We start from the raw sequence: 14,556 nt of genomic DNA on the forward strand, positions 1-14,556 counted from the left end.
AATATATCTTATACTTTATCTGTAATTGCTGAGTACTGTTTTAAATAGAGACGTCTCTAAAGTGTCTATTGCCAGTACCATCTTGACCAGAAATCCTGTCAAAACAGTTTGCACATACATATTTGGAAATTAGGATATGACCTAATTTCTTTGGCATATATGTGATTCATTCTATTTATTTGTTTAATGCATAGATATGCTACAGCAAAACAAGAATAAGAATACGAATTCATGTTCTCGGGGCATGACTTCCAGACTCAAATTGGGTGGATTCAAATTCTGTTATTGATACTTGCTTCCTGCATGACTCATCTTTTCAATACCTTTGTTTCCTCATCTGTATTTATGACATATCTACTTCATAGACATCTTGAAAGGATTAAATAAAATCTCAAAAACTCATGTTGTTCAAGGTTAAAAAATATGTATATATATAATGTGTGTGTATATATATGTATAATTAGCATAGCAGTGTGAACCCTCAATGAATGTTAGCCATTATTTGTACAGTGGAGTTGTGTGATATACATGTTTAATGTATAAATTCATTTATAGCCATTCTCTTTTGTAAAATACATGTAGCATAATATATTTTAGACATATATATTACTATATATGATATATTAAATTGTACTTTAAAATGAAATATTATCAAGGTTGTTAAACTTCCCCTACACTGTATTTCTGTACTTTCTGGGTCATTTAAATGATCCTCAAAAGTAACTCTGACTACTGGATATTTTTTCCATATGGACTGACTTTTAAGACTTAAACCACCGCTCCCCCCCCCATCAGATGCAATTATTAGTTGTCTCTATACTAGTCAGTGTATTTTTATGTCAGGCATTGGCAATTATATAAAGCTGTACAGTACTGAAAAATCATTTGGGCTCAAAATCAGAAGATCTAGGTTCAAGTCCGGCCTCTTCCATTATCCAGTCACCTCACCTTTCTGGATGTCAGTTTCTTCACTTATAAAACAGAGATGATAACACCCACACATCAGAGTGTGTGTAAAGATTAAATGCAATAAGGTGTGAGAATGCAATCTATAAACTGTGAATCACTAGATAGTAGCTATGATTGCATGTCTTTGTTACAGCAGCTTCCTTCCATATTTATATAGTCCTATGGAAAGTAGGTAACCCTGAGCCTGGAAAGTTATTGGATCTCCAATCCATCGTGGACTTTTTGCAGTAAGGAAAAACTCTCAATGAGAGTTTTATGAATAATGATTCTTTGGGGATGGGAGTGAAGTAGATATACATTATCTGGTATTTGTATTTGACAGCTTTAACTGCTAAGACCAAAGTATTAGAATCCTTTGCTCTTTCAGCCACAGCATACAATATTTAGCTTTTAGCAATTGGAAGCAGAAATAGGAAACCTAATTTTAGTCCTGAGGTAAGTAGAGCAGGCATTTCCTTTCCTATTCAGATAAAATTATTACATACCTGTAGTGGAATATGCTGAACAAATCTAAGAACTAAGCCATTTATCCTTCACTGATGGCCCTATTTTAAGTCACAAGAAATGTGCTCTCCACCAAAGTCCCTAATACAGTTTTCTCCTCCTCCTTCACACGCAAATATAGCCAAAAGTACTCTAAATGGATCATATCTATGCTTCCTAGAGCAGTGCAAAAGTTAAAGTAAAATTTCTGCTTCTGGGAGCCCAGAAAAAGGTTAGCACACGAACATAGCCACACTCAGCTGCTTTATAAACCCTTTCTTTCTTAACTATCTTCCTAACTTGCCACATTTGATTCAAAAATCAAAACAATATTAGAAGGTATATACTGTGTATCCTGCTTTTACCCCGTTCGGCCCCCACTACCACCCACTTCTGGTCACTGTTATCGCTAGTTTCTTTTGTACTCTTCTGGTGTTTGTTTATATAAACACAAATATAACAATATAGATACAGATGTATTTTCCCTCTTCTTACACAAATGGTAGCATACTATATATACTATTTTGTCCTTGCATTTTTTACTGAATAATTTTTATTGGAGTTTCGGGGATTAAATCTCCACACATGGAGAGCTTCTTCATTTCTCTGTAGAGTTGCATCTTATTACATTAGAAGTATATGCCATTGCTTATTTAACCAGCCCCTCATAAAGGAACACTTTTTTTTTTCAATCTTTTGCTGATGTAAAACCAGCACAGTAAATAACCTTAAATATTGTCATTTTGTATATACACAGGATATCTCTAAGGTACATTTCCAAAGGTATGATTACTGAGTCAAAGAGTGAATACATTTTTTAAGAATTTTCCATTATTTCAATCACCTCAAAACAACAGATAATAAGGGCATCAGGGAAGGAACCTGGTGGCCATGTTGTGCAGGCAGACTTGCCTTTGATCTGGGTATCATCCTTGACTTGGTCATGGCTTTGGGCAAGTTACCTCCCATTTCATGGAGCCTTGGTATCACCCTCTATCGAAAGTGGGGGCTGGTCCCTGTCTCAATGGAGTAATTATAAAATTAGAGGAGATAATGGCTGGATCTTGTCTGTACTGCCACCTTTAAGATGCTGGGATTATTAACCAAAAAATGGCTACAAACCTGATGCCAGGCTCACTTGCTTTTTTTTCTTTCTTTTTTGTTTTTAAATTATCAGATTGTAAAATGACTTTTTCTTTCCTTTGATGTACTATTCTATCAATTTTAATATATACATAGATTTGTGTAACTACTCAGAATCAGAATACAAAATAGTAAATGTATTTTTAATTTGGATAGATACGGGCTAGTTGCTCTCCATAAAGGTTGTCTACCCACACTGCACTCTCCCCAACAATATGTGAGTGACTTTTTCCTCACAGCCTTGGCAAATGATAGAGTTGGTTATTTGTTTGCTGTCTGTTATTATAGCCTTCCCCATGCAGAAACATAGCAGCAGACTAGGGCCACAGCAGCTGTCTGGTCCTTCTTCCCTTGATTAAAGTTCCTTAAGCCACAAATCTGAAGCTTAAAAAGAAAAATAAATACTAAACAGAGGCCTCATATTTTAATCACATTTCAGAGCAGCTACTTTCCCCATCTGCTCTTCAAACAGCTTAGTTTACAGCCCTCTGTTATTCTGAATAACTGAAGGATAACTGAAAGAGAGTAGAAAAAGTCATCTCAATGACAGTTGTATACCTTTGACATGGTAACTGTTCTTGTTCACAAGTTCCAGTGCACATACAACCTCTTTTTTCTCATCTGCCTCCTACCTAATGTCAACACATTAGAAATAAAAGCTGATTAAGATCTTATCGTGTTGAATTTTATAAACATACTAAAAGAAAGAATGATATTAATAGAATTGACATGAGAAAATTGGACTAAACTGTTTGAACCATCTACTTTCTTTGTTGTAGATGTAAATTAACCAAACTTAACCAAAATATTAGATTTACAAATCTCTGGCTTATGGGCCAGATTCAGCCAACAGGCTTGTATCGCTGGCCTCACATAATCTTTCAAAATTAGGAAATATTACATTAAAATCCAGATTTTCCTGAATAATGAGAATATCTGAGAATAATATGCCCATATTATCACATCACCACTGTTAGTTGGGGCATACACTCTAATTCACCACATTTTTTTTTTTTTTTAAATAGAGACAAGCTGTCACCATGTTGCCTAGGCTGGTCTGGAACTCCTGAGCTCAAGCCATCCACCCACCTCGGCCTCTCAAAGTGCTGGGATTACAGGTGTGAGCCACTGTGCCTGGCTTCTCATTCATTACGTTTTTATACATGATCACTTTATTCATTTTTTTCTACTTATTCTTCAGAATACTGTATAATTTAATAAAAATTTTAAAAAGTTTTAACAGCAGCAAGCACTTCTTTTTGTTATTAGTATTTTCAGATGTCCATATAGTATTTAGCAATAATATTTCAGTTGAAATAATTTACAGTTATTATGACTAAAGTGTTTGTTCTTACAGACATGAAATCTGCCATTTGATTTAGTAGTTGGATTACTTAATATAAAGCTTTTTTTCCCTTTTAATACGTGAACATATTTTCTTACCATTTTGGGAAACTGATTTTTATTACTTTCTTAATGATTCTTGCTTTTTATCATCTGATATATTGATTATTTCATAATCATGTATGTTATTTGACTTTTAATATATATCTTTTAAAAACTTTAGTTGCTGAGAAATGTTGGGCCAAGGTTCATCAGAGTTATGATCATATTTCTTCTGCATTTCGATCCCCGAGCTGACAAGCAGACTTACCATATAACTTCTCATTGATTTTAATTTTCCAGACTTTGCAGATCCCTGTTTATTTAGGTGAGCTGTAATCACTTTCTTACCCTACTCCCTACACTCTCTGCATTGAAATCTATCATTTTATAAACAAAGATTGCAGATGATGGACATTGCTTTCTTTGTTAACACTGTACCAGAACTATGAATGCTTTGTTTATTAGCACAATTAATTAAGGTTTGCCTCTGTTTTAAAAAAGGAATTAATTTAATCTGGTCATACTCATTTTTAAGAAGCAAAATTATTTTTATGACTTGTTCTTTGTTATTATTATTGTTGTTATCTAAGAATAATTGCTGCCAGAACAAGGAATCTAAATGAAATAGGAACCAAAGACTTATAGTAAAGGAACCAAAGATTTATGGTAAATAGTAGTGGTACGTTTAGTGGGACTTAATTATGAAAAATATTTAACAGAAGGCTATTTAAATGCAAGTTATAATTTTAACTGTGGGAATAATGAAGAGCAACAAAGGATAAATGACACTTTAATTTCCATTTTTGTAATTTCTAACAAAGTTGATGGTAATGCAATATGACATCTTGCCCTTATTGTTTACCTTTCTATTATGGTTTTTAAAGAGGTTCTTGTTTTTTGCAAAAATATTCAGAGGGTTTTTTAGTTTTCCTAAAGGTGTCTCCAGTCACTAATGTTTATATTATTCTCCTTTCAAACACCCATCGAATCATGATCCTTGCTCATTTTCTTTATTTCACTATTCAACTGCTCTTACTGGCTTTGTGATGTGAGTAGTGTTCAAATATAATTTTCATTAACTCCATGAAATCCCACATCTTTCCCAATATTGACTTTGAGTAAATTTGCATATTTTTATAGGCATAGATAGCATCCCAAAAGAACAGACATGTTTACACCATCCAATGATTAGAGAAAGACTGACCAACAAAACTTTTGTCATGAAGAGTAAGAACAGGCTCTTTAGTGTTGAGTAGGGAAGGATATTTGAGAAGGGCCCAATTAGTGAGTGATGCATGTATCAGTCAGTTTTTTATGTTGTTAGAACTTTTGATTGCGTAAAGAATATTCAGGTAATAGGACCTCTCTCCTGTTTTGCCTTCAGTCTTCCGAATATGGGAATTGTCTTAGTCCATTTTGTGTTGCTATAACAGAATACCACAGATTGCATAATTTATAAAGAAAAATGTATTTCTCATGGTCCTGCAGACTGGGAAGTCCAAGGTCAAGGGGCCTACGTCTGTTGAGGACCCACTTGCCATATCATCCCAATGGCCAAAAGCAGAAGAGCAATAGAGCACGTGTATAAGATAGAACAAGAGAGGGTCAAACTCACTTTTATTAACAAACTCACTCTCACAATAATGAACCCAGTCCTATGATAACCACATTAATTCATTTATGAGGGCAGAGCCCTCATAACCTAATCACCTCTTGAAACTCCCACTTCTCAACGTTGTTGCATTGGGGATTATGTTTGCAACGCATGAACTCTGGAGGACACATTCAATCTATAGCACAAACGGTGAATTTCTGGATAGCAAGATTCTGAAGCTTTTCAAGTTTATTATAAATGCTTTCTCATCTCAAATAACTCATCAACTATGGCATTTTTTAAGTACCATAAAAGTGTGTGTTATGTTGGTGTGTGCATGTGTATAAACTTCAGACCTTTAAAAAAGTTATTTCTTCACAGTAATAAGATGGAAATTCATTCATAGCATTGACTAAAGTGGGCTGCCAGTGTTGATAGTGACATTTATTTAGCATGAATAATATTCTACTATCCAAGAAGGATATTTTGCTATGTCATAGATATGAAACAAAAGAACCTAGCGCCAATTGATTCACCATTATATTATAATAGATGCTCCAAAAAAAAATACATACCAAGGGAAAAAAGCCCCGATAATTGGACTAGGTGAACCATAGGTGCAAGTAACTACTCAAAGCAGGGGTTTGTTTAGTGTAATCTATTACAAGATACTTTGTTGGAAGTAGGTCTTGAAGTAGAAATAATAAAAAGGAAAAAAAAACAGTAATCTAAAAATGAAATGATTAAATGTTATAAACACTAAACAGAATTTTTTAAAGGCTGATGCTTATGGTTCAAAGGCTTTTGAATAATTAAAGACCAAGACTTTTCTATATTTTCTATATGTTTAGTAAGTTCTGTAATTAATAAATCTTATCCTAATCTGAAATGATCTCTCGCATCTGAATTTCCAGAGGCTTCATTTTTCTGTATTATATCTTTGACAAATAATTTTGTGCAGACCCTGAACAACTCTTCTGCTGTTTTCTGAAACTATTTGTTTAAATCTCATATGGTTATTGAACTACTTTTGTGCTAACAACTTCCCAAACAAACTATAAGCTTCCTATAATCCTTCATATTTCCTAAAATTCATTACAGTGCCTTGCTAATAGCAGAAATGGCCAAAATAGTTTTTTGATTTGAATCAAGCTGATACAAACTCATTCTTTTACACAATAAGTAAAATTAACTTTACTCTTATTTAATGTATAGTACATTTATCTCATAAAGCTATGCAAAGTCTTTATAGCAAATATTAACAATTTCTGCTTTTATGAAACTTATAATTTCTTCTTTCAATATAGGTTATGAGTGGAATTTCAGATTCATGTTCTAGAGATTTGCTAAGACAATAGTGCTCGTGAGGGTAACATGACATGTTTGTGAAAATGTCCAGAAACAGGTATTTTCTTACACTGTGGGTAGGTATAAATTAGTACAACTCTTGGTAAACAACTGATCTATGTATGTATACCATACCTAAAGATGTTGTTATCCTTTCACCCAGTGTCTAAAAATCTGTTTTAAGGAAGCATAGAAAAAGCATTATCCACAGGAAACTTTACAACAGTATTTTTAACTAAATTTGGAAACAACCTAAATGATAAACAATAGTGAATGGTAATGAAAAAATTACGATGCAATAATGTCTTGTTATTTTACATAATTTTTTCAAATAATTTGCTTAAATGTGGACTTTCTTTTTAAAAACGTACGAAATTTAGTATTATCACTACTTTGCAAAAAATGAAAGCAGAAAAAAAGTCTGAGAAAGATATGCAAAAATATCAACAGTTTAATAGTTATTTGGTTTTAAATAATAGGTCTGTTTTCATTCTTACACTTATTTGTATTCTTTAATAATCCTATAAAAATCGTGTATTACCTTTTTTTTTTTTTTTTTTTTTTTTGAGATAGAGTCTCACTGTGTCATCCAGGCTGGAGTGCAGTAGCACAATCTCAGCTCACTGCAACCTCTACCTCCTGAGCTCAAGCAATTATCCTGCCTCAGCTTCCCAAGTAGCTGGGATTACAGGTGCCCACCACCACATCCAGCTAATTTTTTTGTATTTTTAGTAGAGACGGTGTTTTGCCATGTTGGCCAGGCTGATCTTGAACACCTGACCTCAGGTGACACACCTGCCTCAGCCTGCCAAAGTCCTGGGATTATAGGCATGAGTCACTGCACCCAGCCAAAAATCATGTATTACTTTTTAAATGAATGGAAAACTTAGCTGCTTTTTTTAAATCTAAGAAACAATAATCATTAAATCAAACTTAAATCATTCTCTTGGGAAAGATATATTTCTTTTTTTTAGTTTTTTAGTTTTATGTGTATATACACACACACACACACACACACACAGACACACACATTTAAGTCCTAGGGTACATATGCACAATGTGCAGGTTTGTTACATATATACACATGTGCCATGTTGGTGTGCTGCACCCATTAACTCATCATTTACATTAGGTATATCTCCTAATGCTATCACTCCCCACTCTGCTCACCCCACGACAGGCCCCAGTATGTGATGTTCCCCTTGCTGTGTCCAAGTGTTCTCATTGTTCAATTCCCATCGATGAGTGAGAACATGCGGTGTTCGGTTTTTTGTCCTTGCGATAATTTGCTGAGAATGATGGTTTCCAGCTTCATCCATGTCCCTACAAAGGACATGAACTCATCCTTTTTTATGACTGCATAGTATTCCATGATGTATATGTGTTGCATTTTCGTAATCCAGTCTATCATTGATAGACATTTGGGTTGGTCCCAAGTCTTTGCTATTGTGAATAGTGCCGCAATAAACATACCAATGCATGTGTCTTTATAGCAGCATGATTTAGAATCCTTTGGGTATATACCCAGTAATGGGATCACTGGGTCAAATGGCATTTTTAGTTCTAGATCCTTGAGGAATCACCACACTGTCGTCCACAATGGTTGAACTAGTTTACAGTCCCACCAACAGTGTAAAAGTGTTCCGATTTCTCCACATCCTCTCCAGCACCTATTGTTTGCTGACTTTTTAATGATCGCCATTCTAACTGTGTGAGATGGTATCTCATTGTGGTTTTGATTTGCCTTTCTCTGATGGCCAGAGATGATGAGCATTTTTTCATGTGTCTGTTGGCTGCATAAATGTCTTCTTTCGAGAAGTGTCTGTTCATATCCTTTGCCCACTTTTTGATGGGGTTGTTTGCTTTTTTCTTGTAAATTTGTCTGAGTTCTTTGTAGATTCTGGATATTAGCCCTTTGTCAGATGAGTAGATTGCAAAACTTTTCTCCCATTCTGTAGGTTGCCTGTTCATTCTGATGGTAGTTTCTTTTGCTGTGCAGAAACTCTTTAGTTTAATTAGATCCCATTTGTCAATTTTGTCTTTTGTTGCCATTGGTTTTCGTGTTTTAGACATGAGTCCTTGCCCATGCCTATGTCCTGAATGGTATTGCCTAGGTTTTCTTCTAGGGTTTTTATGGTTTTAGGTCTAACATTTAAGTCTTTAATCCATCTTGAATTACTTTTTGTATAAGGCATAAGGAAGGGATCCAGTTTCAGCTTTCTACATATGGCTAGCCAGTTTTCCCAGCACCATTTATTAAATAGGGAATCCTTTCCCCATTTCTTGTTTTTGTCAGGTTTGTCAAAGATCAGATGGTTGTAGATGTGTGGTATTATTTCTGAGGGCTCTGTTCTGTTCCATTGGTCTATATCTGTTTTGGTACCAGTACCATGCTATTTTGGTTACTGTAACCTTGTAGTATAGTTTGAAGTCAGGTAGCATGATGCCTCCAGCTTTGTTCTTTTGGCTTAGGATTGTCATGGCAACGCGGGCTCTTTTTTGGTTCCATATGAACTTTAAAGTAGTTTTTTCCAATTCGGTGAAGAAAGTCATTGGTAGCTTGATGGGGATGGCATTGAATCTGTAAATTACCTTGGGCAGTATGGCCATTTTCATGATATTGATTCTTCTTATCCATGAGCATGGAATGTTCTTCCATTTGTTTGTGTCCTCTTTTACTTCATTGAGCAGTGGTTTGTAGTTCTCCTTGAAGAGGTCCTTCACATCCCTTATAAGTTGGAGTCCTAGGTATGTTATTCTCTTTGAAGCAATGGTGAATGGGAGTTCACTCATGATTTGACTCTCTGTTTGTTATTGGTGTATAAGAATGCTAGTGACTTTTGCACATTGATTTTGTATCCTGAGACTTTGCTGAAGTTGCTTGTCAGCTTAAGGAGATTTTGGGCTGAGGCAATGGGGTTTTCTAAATATACAATCATGTCATCTGCAAACAGGGACAATTTAACTTCCTCTTTTCCTAATTGAATACCCTTTATTTCTTTTTCTTGCCTGATTGCCCTGGCCAGAACTTCCAACACTATGTTGAATAGGAGTGGTGAGAGAGGGCATCCCTGTCTTGTGCCAGTTTTGAAGGGGAATGCTTCCAGTTTTTCCCCATTCAGTATGATATTCGCTGTGGGTTTCTCATAAATAGCTCTTATTATTTTAAGATACGTTCCATCAATACCGAAGTTATTGAGAGTTTTTAGCATGAAGGGCTGTTGAATTTTGTCAAAGGCCTTTTCTGCATCTATTGAGATAATCATGTGGTTTTTGTCTGGTTCTGTTTATATGCTGGATTACGTTGATTGATTTGCATATGTTGAACTAGCCTTGCATCCCAGGAATGAAGTCCACTTGATCATGGTGGATAAACTTTTTGATGTGCTGCTGGATTCAGTTTCCCAGTATTTTATTGAGGATTTTTGCATCGATGTTCTTCAGGTATATTGGTCTAAAATTCTCTTTTTTTCTTGTGTCTCTGCCAGGCTTTGGTATCAGGATGATGTTGGCCTCATAAAATGAGTTAGGGAGGATTCCCTCTTTTTCTATTGATTGGAATAATTTCAGAAGGAACGGTACCAGCTCCTCCTTGTACCTCTGGTAGAATTTGGCTGTGAATCTCTCTGGTCCTGGCCTTTTTTTTGGTTGGTAGGCTATTAATTATTGCCTCAATTTCAGACGCTGTTATTGGTCTATTCAGGGATTCAACTTCTTCCTGATTCTTAATAATGAGATTCCTGGCTTTTAACAGGTTTTAGGAACTTCAGAATAAAAAAGGGGAATTAGAGCAGTTTAAAGTACTGGGCATCTGATCGAATTCACCGTTACACTGCCATGACTCTTTATCCTTCTAGATGAAACAGGCCTCAATACAAATTATCAATCTCCTCATACCTTTACTGACCTTCTCTTGGCTTATCAATACTAAGCCTAATGACTGTATGTTTTCAGTGTGACCACGCCAGGCTCTTCCCTGCTCATTATTTTCTCATTTCCTTCTTTTACTTAGTACAGTATTTTTAATGTTCATCAGTATTGTAGCATGTATCAGTAATTTTTTCTTTTCTATTACCAAATAATATTTCAGTTATGAATATACCACCTTTTATTTTATTCATCTATTGATGAATATTTGAGTTGTTTCTACTTTTTAGCTATTGTGAATAATAATACTATAAATATTTGTGTACAAGTTTTTATGTAAATATATATTTTCATTGCTCTTTGTTATATATCTAGGCATAGAATTACTGACTCATATGTTAACTTTATGTTTAACATTTGAGAGACTGTTAGGCTGTTTTCCAAAACAGCTGCACCATTTACAGTCCTACCAAGAGTGTATGAGGGTTTCAGTTTCTCCACATCTTTGTCAATACATGCTGTTATTTATCTGTCATGTCTATTTCCTTGATCTGTACGTATCTATCTTTTTGTAGGTACCACACTATCTTAATCACTGTAGCTTTGATATGTTTGAAATAAGGAAGTAAGAGTCCTCCAATTTTGTTCCTGTTTTTTAAAATGGTGTGTTTGGGCTATTCTACGTTCCATCAATTTCCATGTGAATTTTAAGATCAACTTACCAATTTTAGCAATGAAGTCAGCTGGGATTTTGATAGAGATTACATTGAATCAGTATATCAATTTGGAGAATTTTATCATCTTAACAACAGTAGAGCTGAGATCCATGAACGTGAGATGTCTTTGTATTCACTTAAGTCTTTAATTTCTTTCACTGATATTTTGTAGTTTTTAAAATGTAATTTTACTCTTCCTTTGTTAAATTTATTCACAAATATTTTAATTTTTAATACAATTTTAGATGGAATTGTTTTATTATTTCATTTCAGATTATTCATTGCCAGTTTAGAGAAAATAACCAATTTTTTTAACACTGAGTCAATGCCAAAAGAAAATGATTGATTTTTGTATATTGATCTTGTATCCTGCAATCTTGCTGAACTTGTTAATTTTTGTAGATTTTTAGAACATTCCTTTGGCTTTCTTATGTATAAAATCAGTGTAATGCCTATCAAAATACCAGTGACATCCTTCACAGAAATAGAAAAAACAATCCTAAAATTTATATGGAATCACAAAAAATCCAAAATAACCAAAGCTGTTCTAAGCAAAAGAACAAAACTGGAGAAATCACATTACCTGACTTCAAATATACTACAGATTTATATATGTAAACACCAAAACAGCATGGTATTGGCATAAAAACAGACACACAGACCAATGGAACAGAGTTGAAAAACCTAGAAACAAATCCATACACATACAGTGAACTCATTTTTGACAAAAGTACCAGAAGCATACGCTGGGGGAAGAGATAGTCTTTTCAATAATTGGTGCTGGGAAAACTCAATATTCATATGCAAAGAATGAAACTAGACCCCCATCTCTCACCATAAACAAAAACCGAATCAAAATACATTAAAGACTTACACCTAAGACCTCAAACTATGAAATTACTACAAGAAAACATTGGAGCAGCTCTCTAAGACATTGATCTGGGCAACTATTTCTTGAGCAACATTCCATGAGCACAGGCAGCCATAGCAAAAATGGACAAATGGGATCACATTAAGTTAAAAAGCTTCTGCACAGCAAAGGAAACAGTCAAGAAAGTGAAGAGACAACAAACAGAATGGGAGAAAATATTTGCAAACTACCTATCTGACAAAGGATCAATAACCAGAATATGTAAGGAGCTCAGAAACTTTACAGGACAAAAATCTAACAATCCAATTTTAAAATGGGCAAAAGATTTGATTGAATAGACATTTCTCAAAAGAAGACATACAAATAGCAAACAGGTATATGAAAGCGTGCTCTATCAATCATCAGAAATGCAAATCAAGACTACAATGAGATATCCTCTCACCCCAATTAAAATGGCTTATATCCAAAGATAGGCAATAACAAATGCTAGTTAGGATGTGGAAAAAAGGGAACCCTCCTACAATGTTGGTGGGAGTGCAAGTTAGTACAGCCACTATGTACAACAGTCTAGAGGTTCCTTTAAAAACTAAAAATAGAGCTACCATTATGCTAAGTGAAATAAGCCAGGCGCAGAGAGACAAACAATGCATGCTCTCACTCATTTGCGGAATCAAACAAAACAATTGGCCGGGTACAGTGTGGCTCATGACTCTAATCCCAACACTTTGAGAAGCTGAGGTCAGGCAGATCACTTGAGCCCAGGAGTTCGAGACCAGCCTGGGCAACATAGTGAAACTTTGCCTCACAAAACAAAAACAAACAAACAAAAAAAAAAAGCCAGGCATAGTGGCACATGTCTGTAGTCCCAACTACCTGGGAGGCTATGGTTGTCAGAGGCTGGGAAGGGTAGTAGGGGGATTGGGGGAGAGGTGGGGATGGCTAATGGGTACAAAAACTATAAAGAATGAATAAAATCTATAGTCACAATAGAGTGACTATAGTTAATAATAACTTAATTGTATATTTTAAACTTAAAGAATGTAATGGTTTATATCTCAAAGGATAAATGCCTGAGGGGATGGATACCCCAGTCTCCATGATGGGCTTATTTCACATTGCATGTCTGTATCAAAACATCTCATGTACCCCGTAAATACATACACCTACTATGTACCTACAAAAATTCTTTTAAAAAAGATCATATCATCTTAAATAGAGGTAGTCTTACCTCTATCTTACTCTTTCCCAATCTGTGTGCCTTTTATTTCATTTTCTTGTCTAGTTTCTTTGGCTAGAACTTCCAGCATAATGTTGAATAGAAGTGGCAAGACTAGATATTTTTTGTTCCTGATCTGGGGGGGAAACATGCATTCATTCACCATTAAGTATGATATGAACTGTGGATTTTCCATAACTGCCCTTTAATGGGTGAGAAAGTGCTCTTCTACTTCTTGTTTGTTGAATATTTTTAACATGAAGAGGTGTTATATTTTGTCACATGCTTATTCTGTGCTCCTTTATGTTATTCTTGTCGAATATATTTATACATGTGATAGGCCCAACAGTACTTTATCCTACAATATTGTTTTGTACAATTTCTTTTTCAGTCAAGGAAAGAAGGAGACGAAGTATGCATTCGTTGTATCTTTTATAATTACTTTTACTTGTGCTGCCCCTTTTCATTTTCTTGATGTCAAATTATCAACTGGATTCTTGAAGAAGTTTCTTTAGTGTTTCTTATAATGTAGATAGATGTGTTATCAATAAATTTTCTCAGTTTCAGTTTCCTTGGGAACATACTTATTTCACCTTCCTTTTTGAAATAGAGTTTTGCCAGAATGAATTTTTTTTTTTTTTTTTTTTTTTTTTTTTTTTTTTTTTTAAAGATACAGCTGTCTCCATCACCCAGGCTGGAGTGCAGCAGTGTGATCTCGGCTCACTGCAACCTCCACCTCCTGGGTTCAAGGGATTCTCGTGCTTCAGCCTCCAAGGTAGCTGATATTACAGCCACATACCACCAGACCCAGATGATTTTTCTGTATTTTTAGTAGAGACAGGGTTTCACTATGTTGCCCAAGCTGGTCTTGAACTCCTGGCCTCCAGTGATCCACACACCTCGGCCTCCCAATGTGTTGGGATTACAGACGTGAGCCACCATGTCCAGCCCATAATTAAAATTT

At 34.9% G+C, this 14,556-nt stretch overlaps 1 protein-coding gene across 35 annotated transcripts in view; it reads left to right on the forward strand.

The window, feature by feature from the left end:
* Positions 1–14,556, forward strand: part of MBD5 (methyl-CpG binding domain protein 5) — a 515,330-nt gene that overhangs the window by 276,295 nt on the left and 224,479 nt on the right. For 12 of the 35 annotated variants that reach the window (XM_074009051.1, XM_065526478.2, XM_074009064.1 and 9 more), the window contains one exon: positions 3,621–3,713. The exons of the other annotated variants lie outside the window; for them this stretch is intronic. The gene's annotated coding sequence lies outside the window, so the exon portion shown is untranslated. The remainder of the gene's footprint in view (positions 1–3,620; positions 3,714–14,556) is intronic. 35 annotated transcript variants of the gene reach the window in all.

The sequence above is a fragment of the Macaca fascicularis genome, chromosome 12 (genome assembly GCF_037993035.2).
Source record: "Macaca fascicularis isolate 582-1 chromosome 12, T2T-MFA8v1.1".
NCBI lineage: Eukaryota > Metazoa > Chordata > Mammalia > Primates > Cercopithecidae > Macaca > Macaca fascicularis.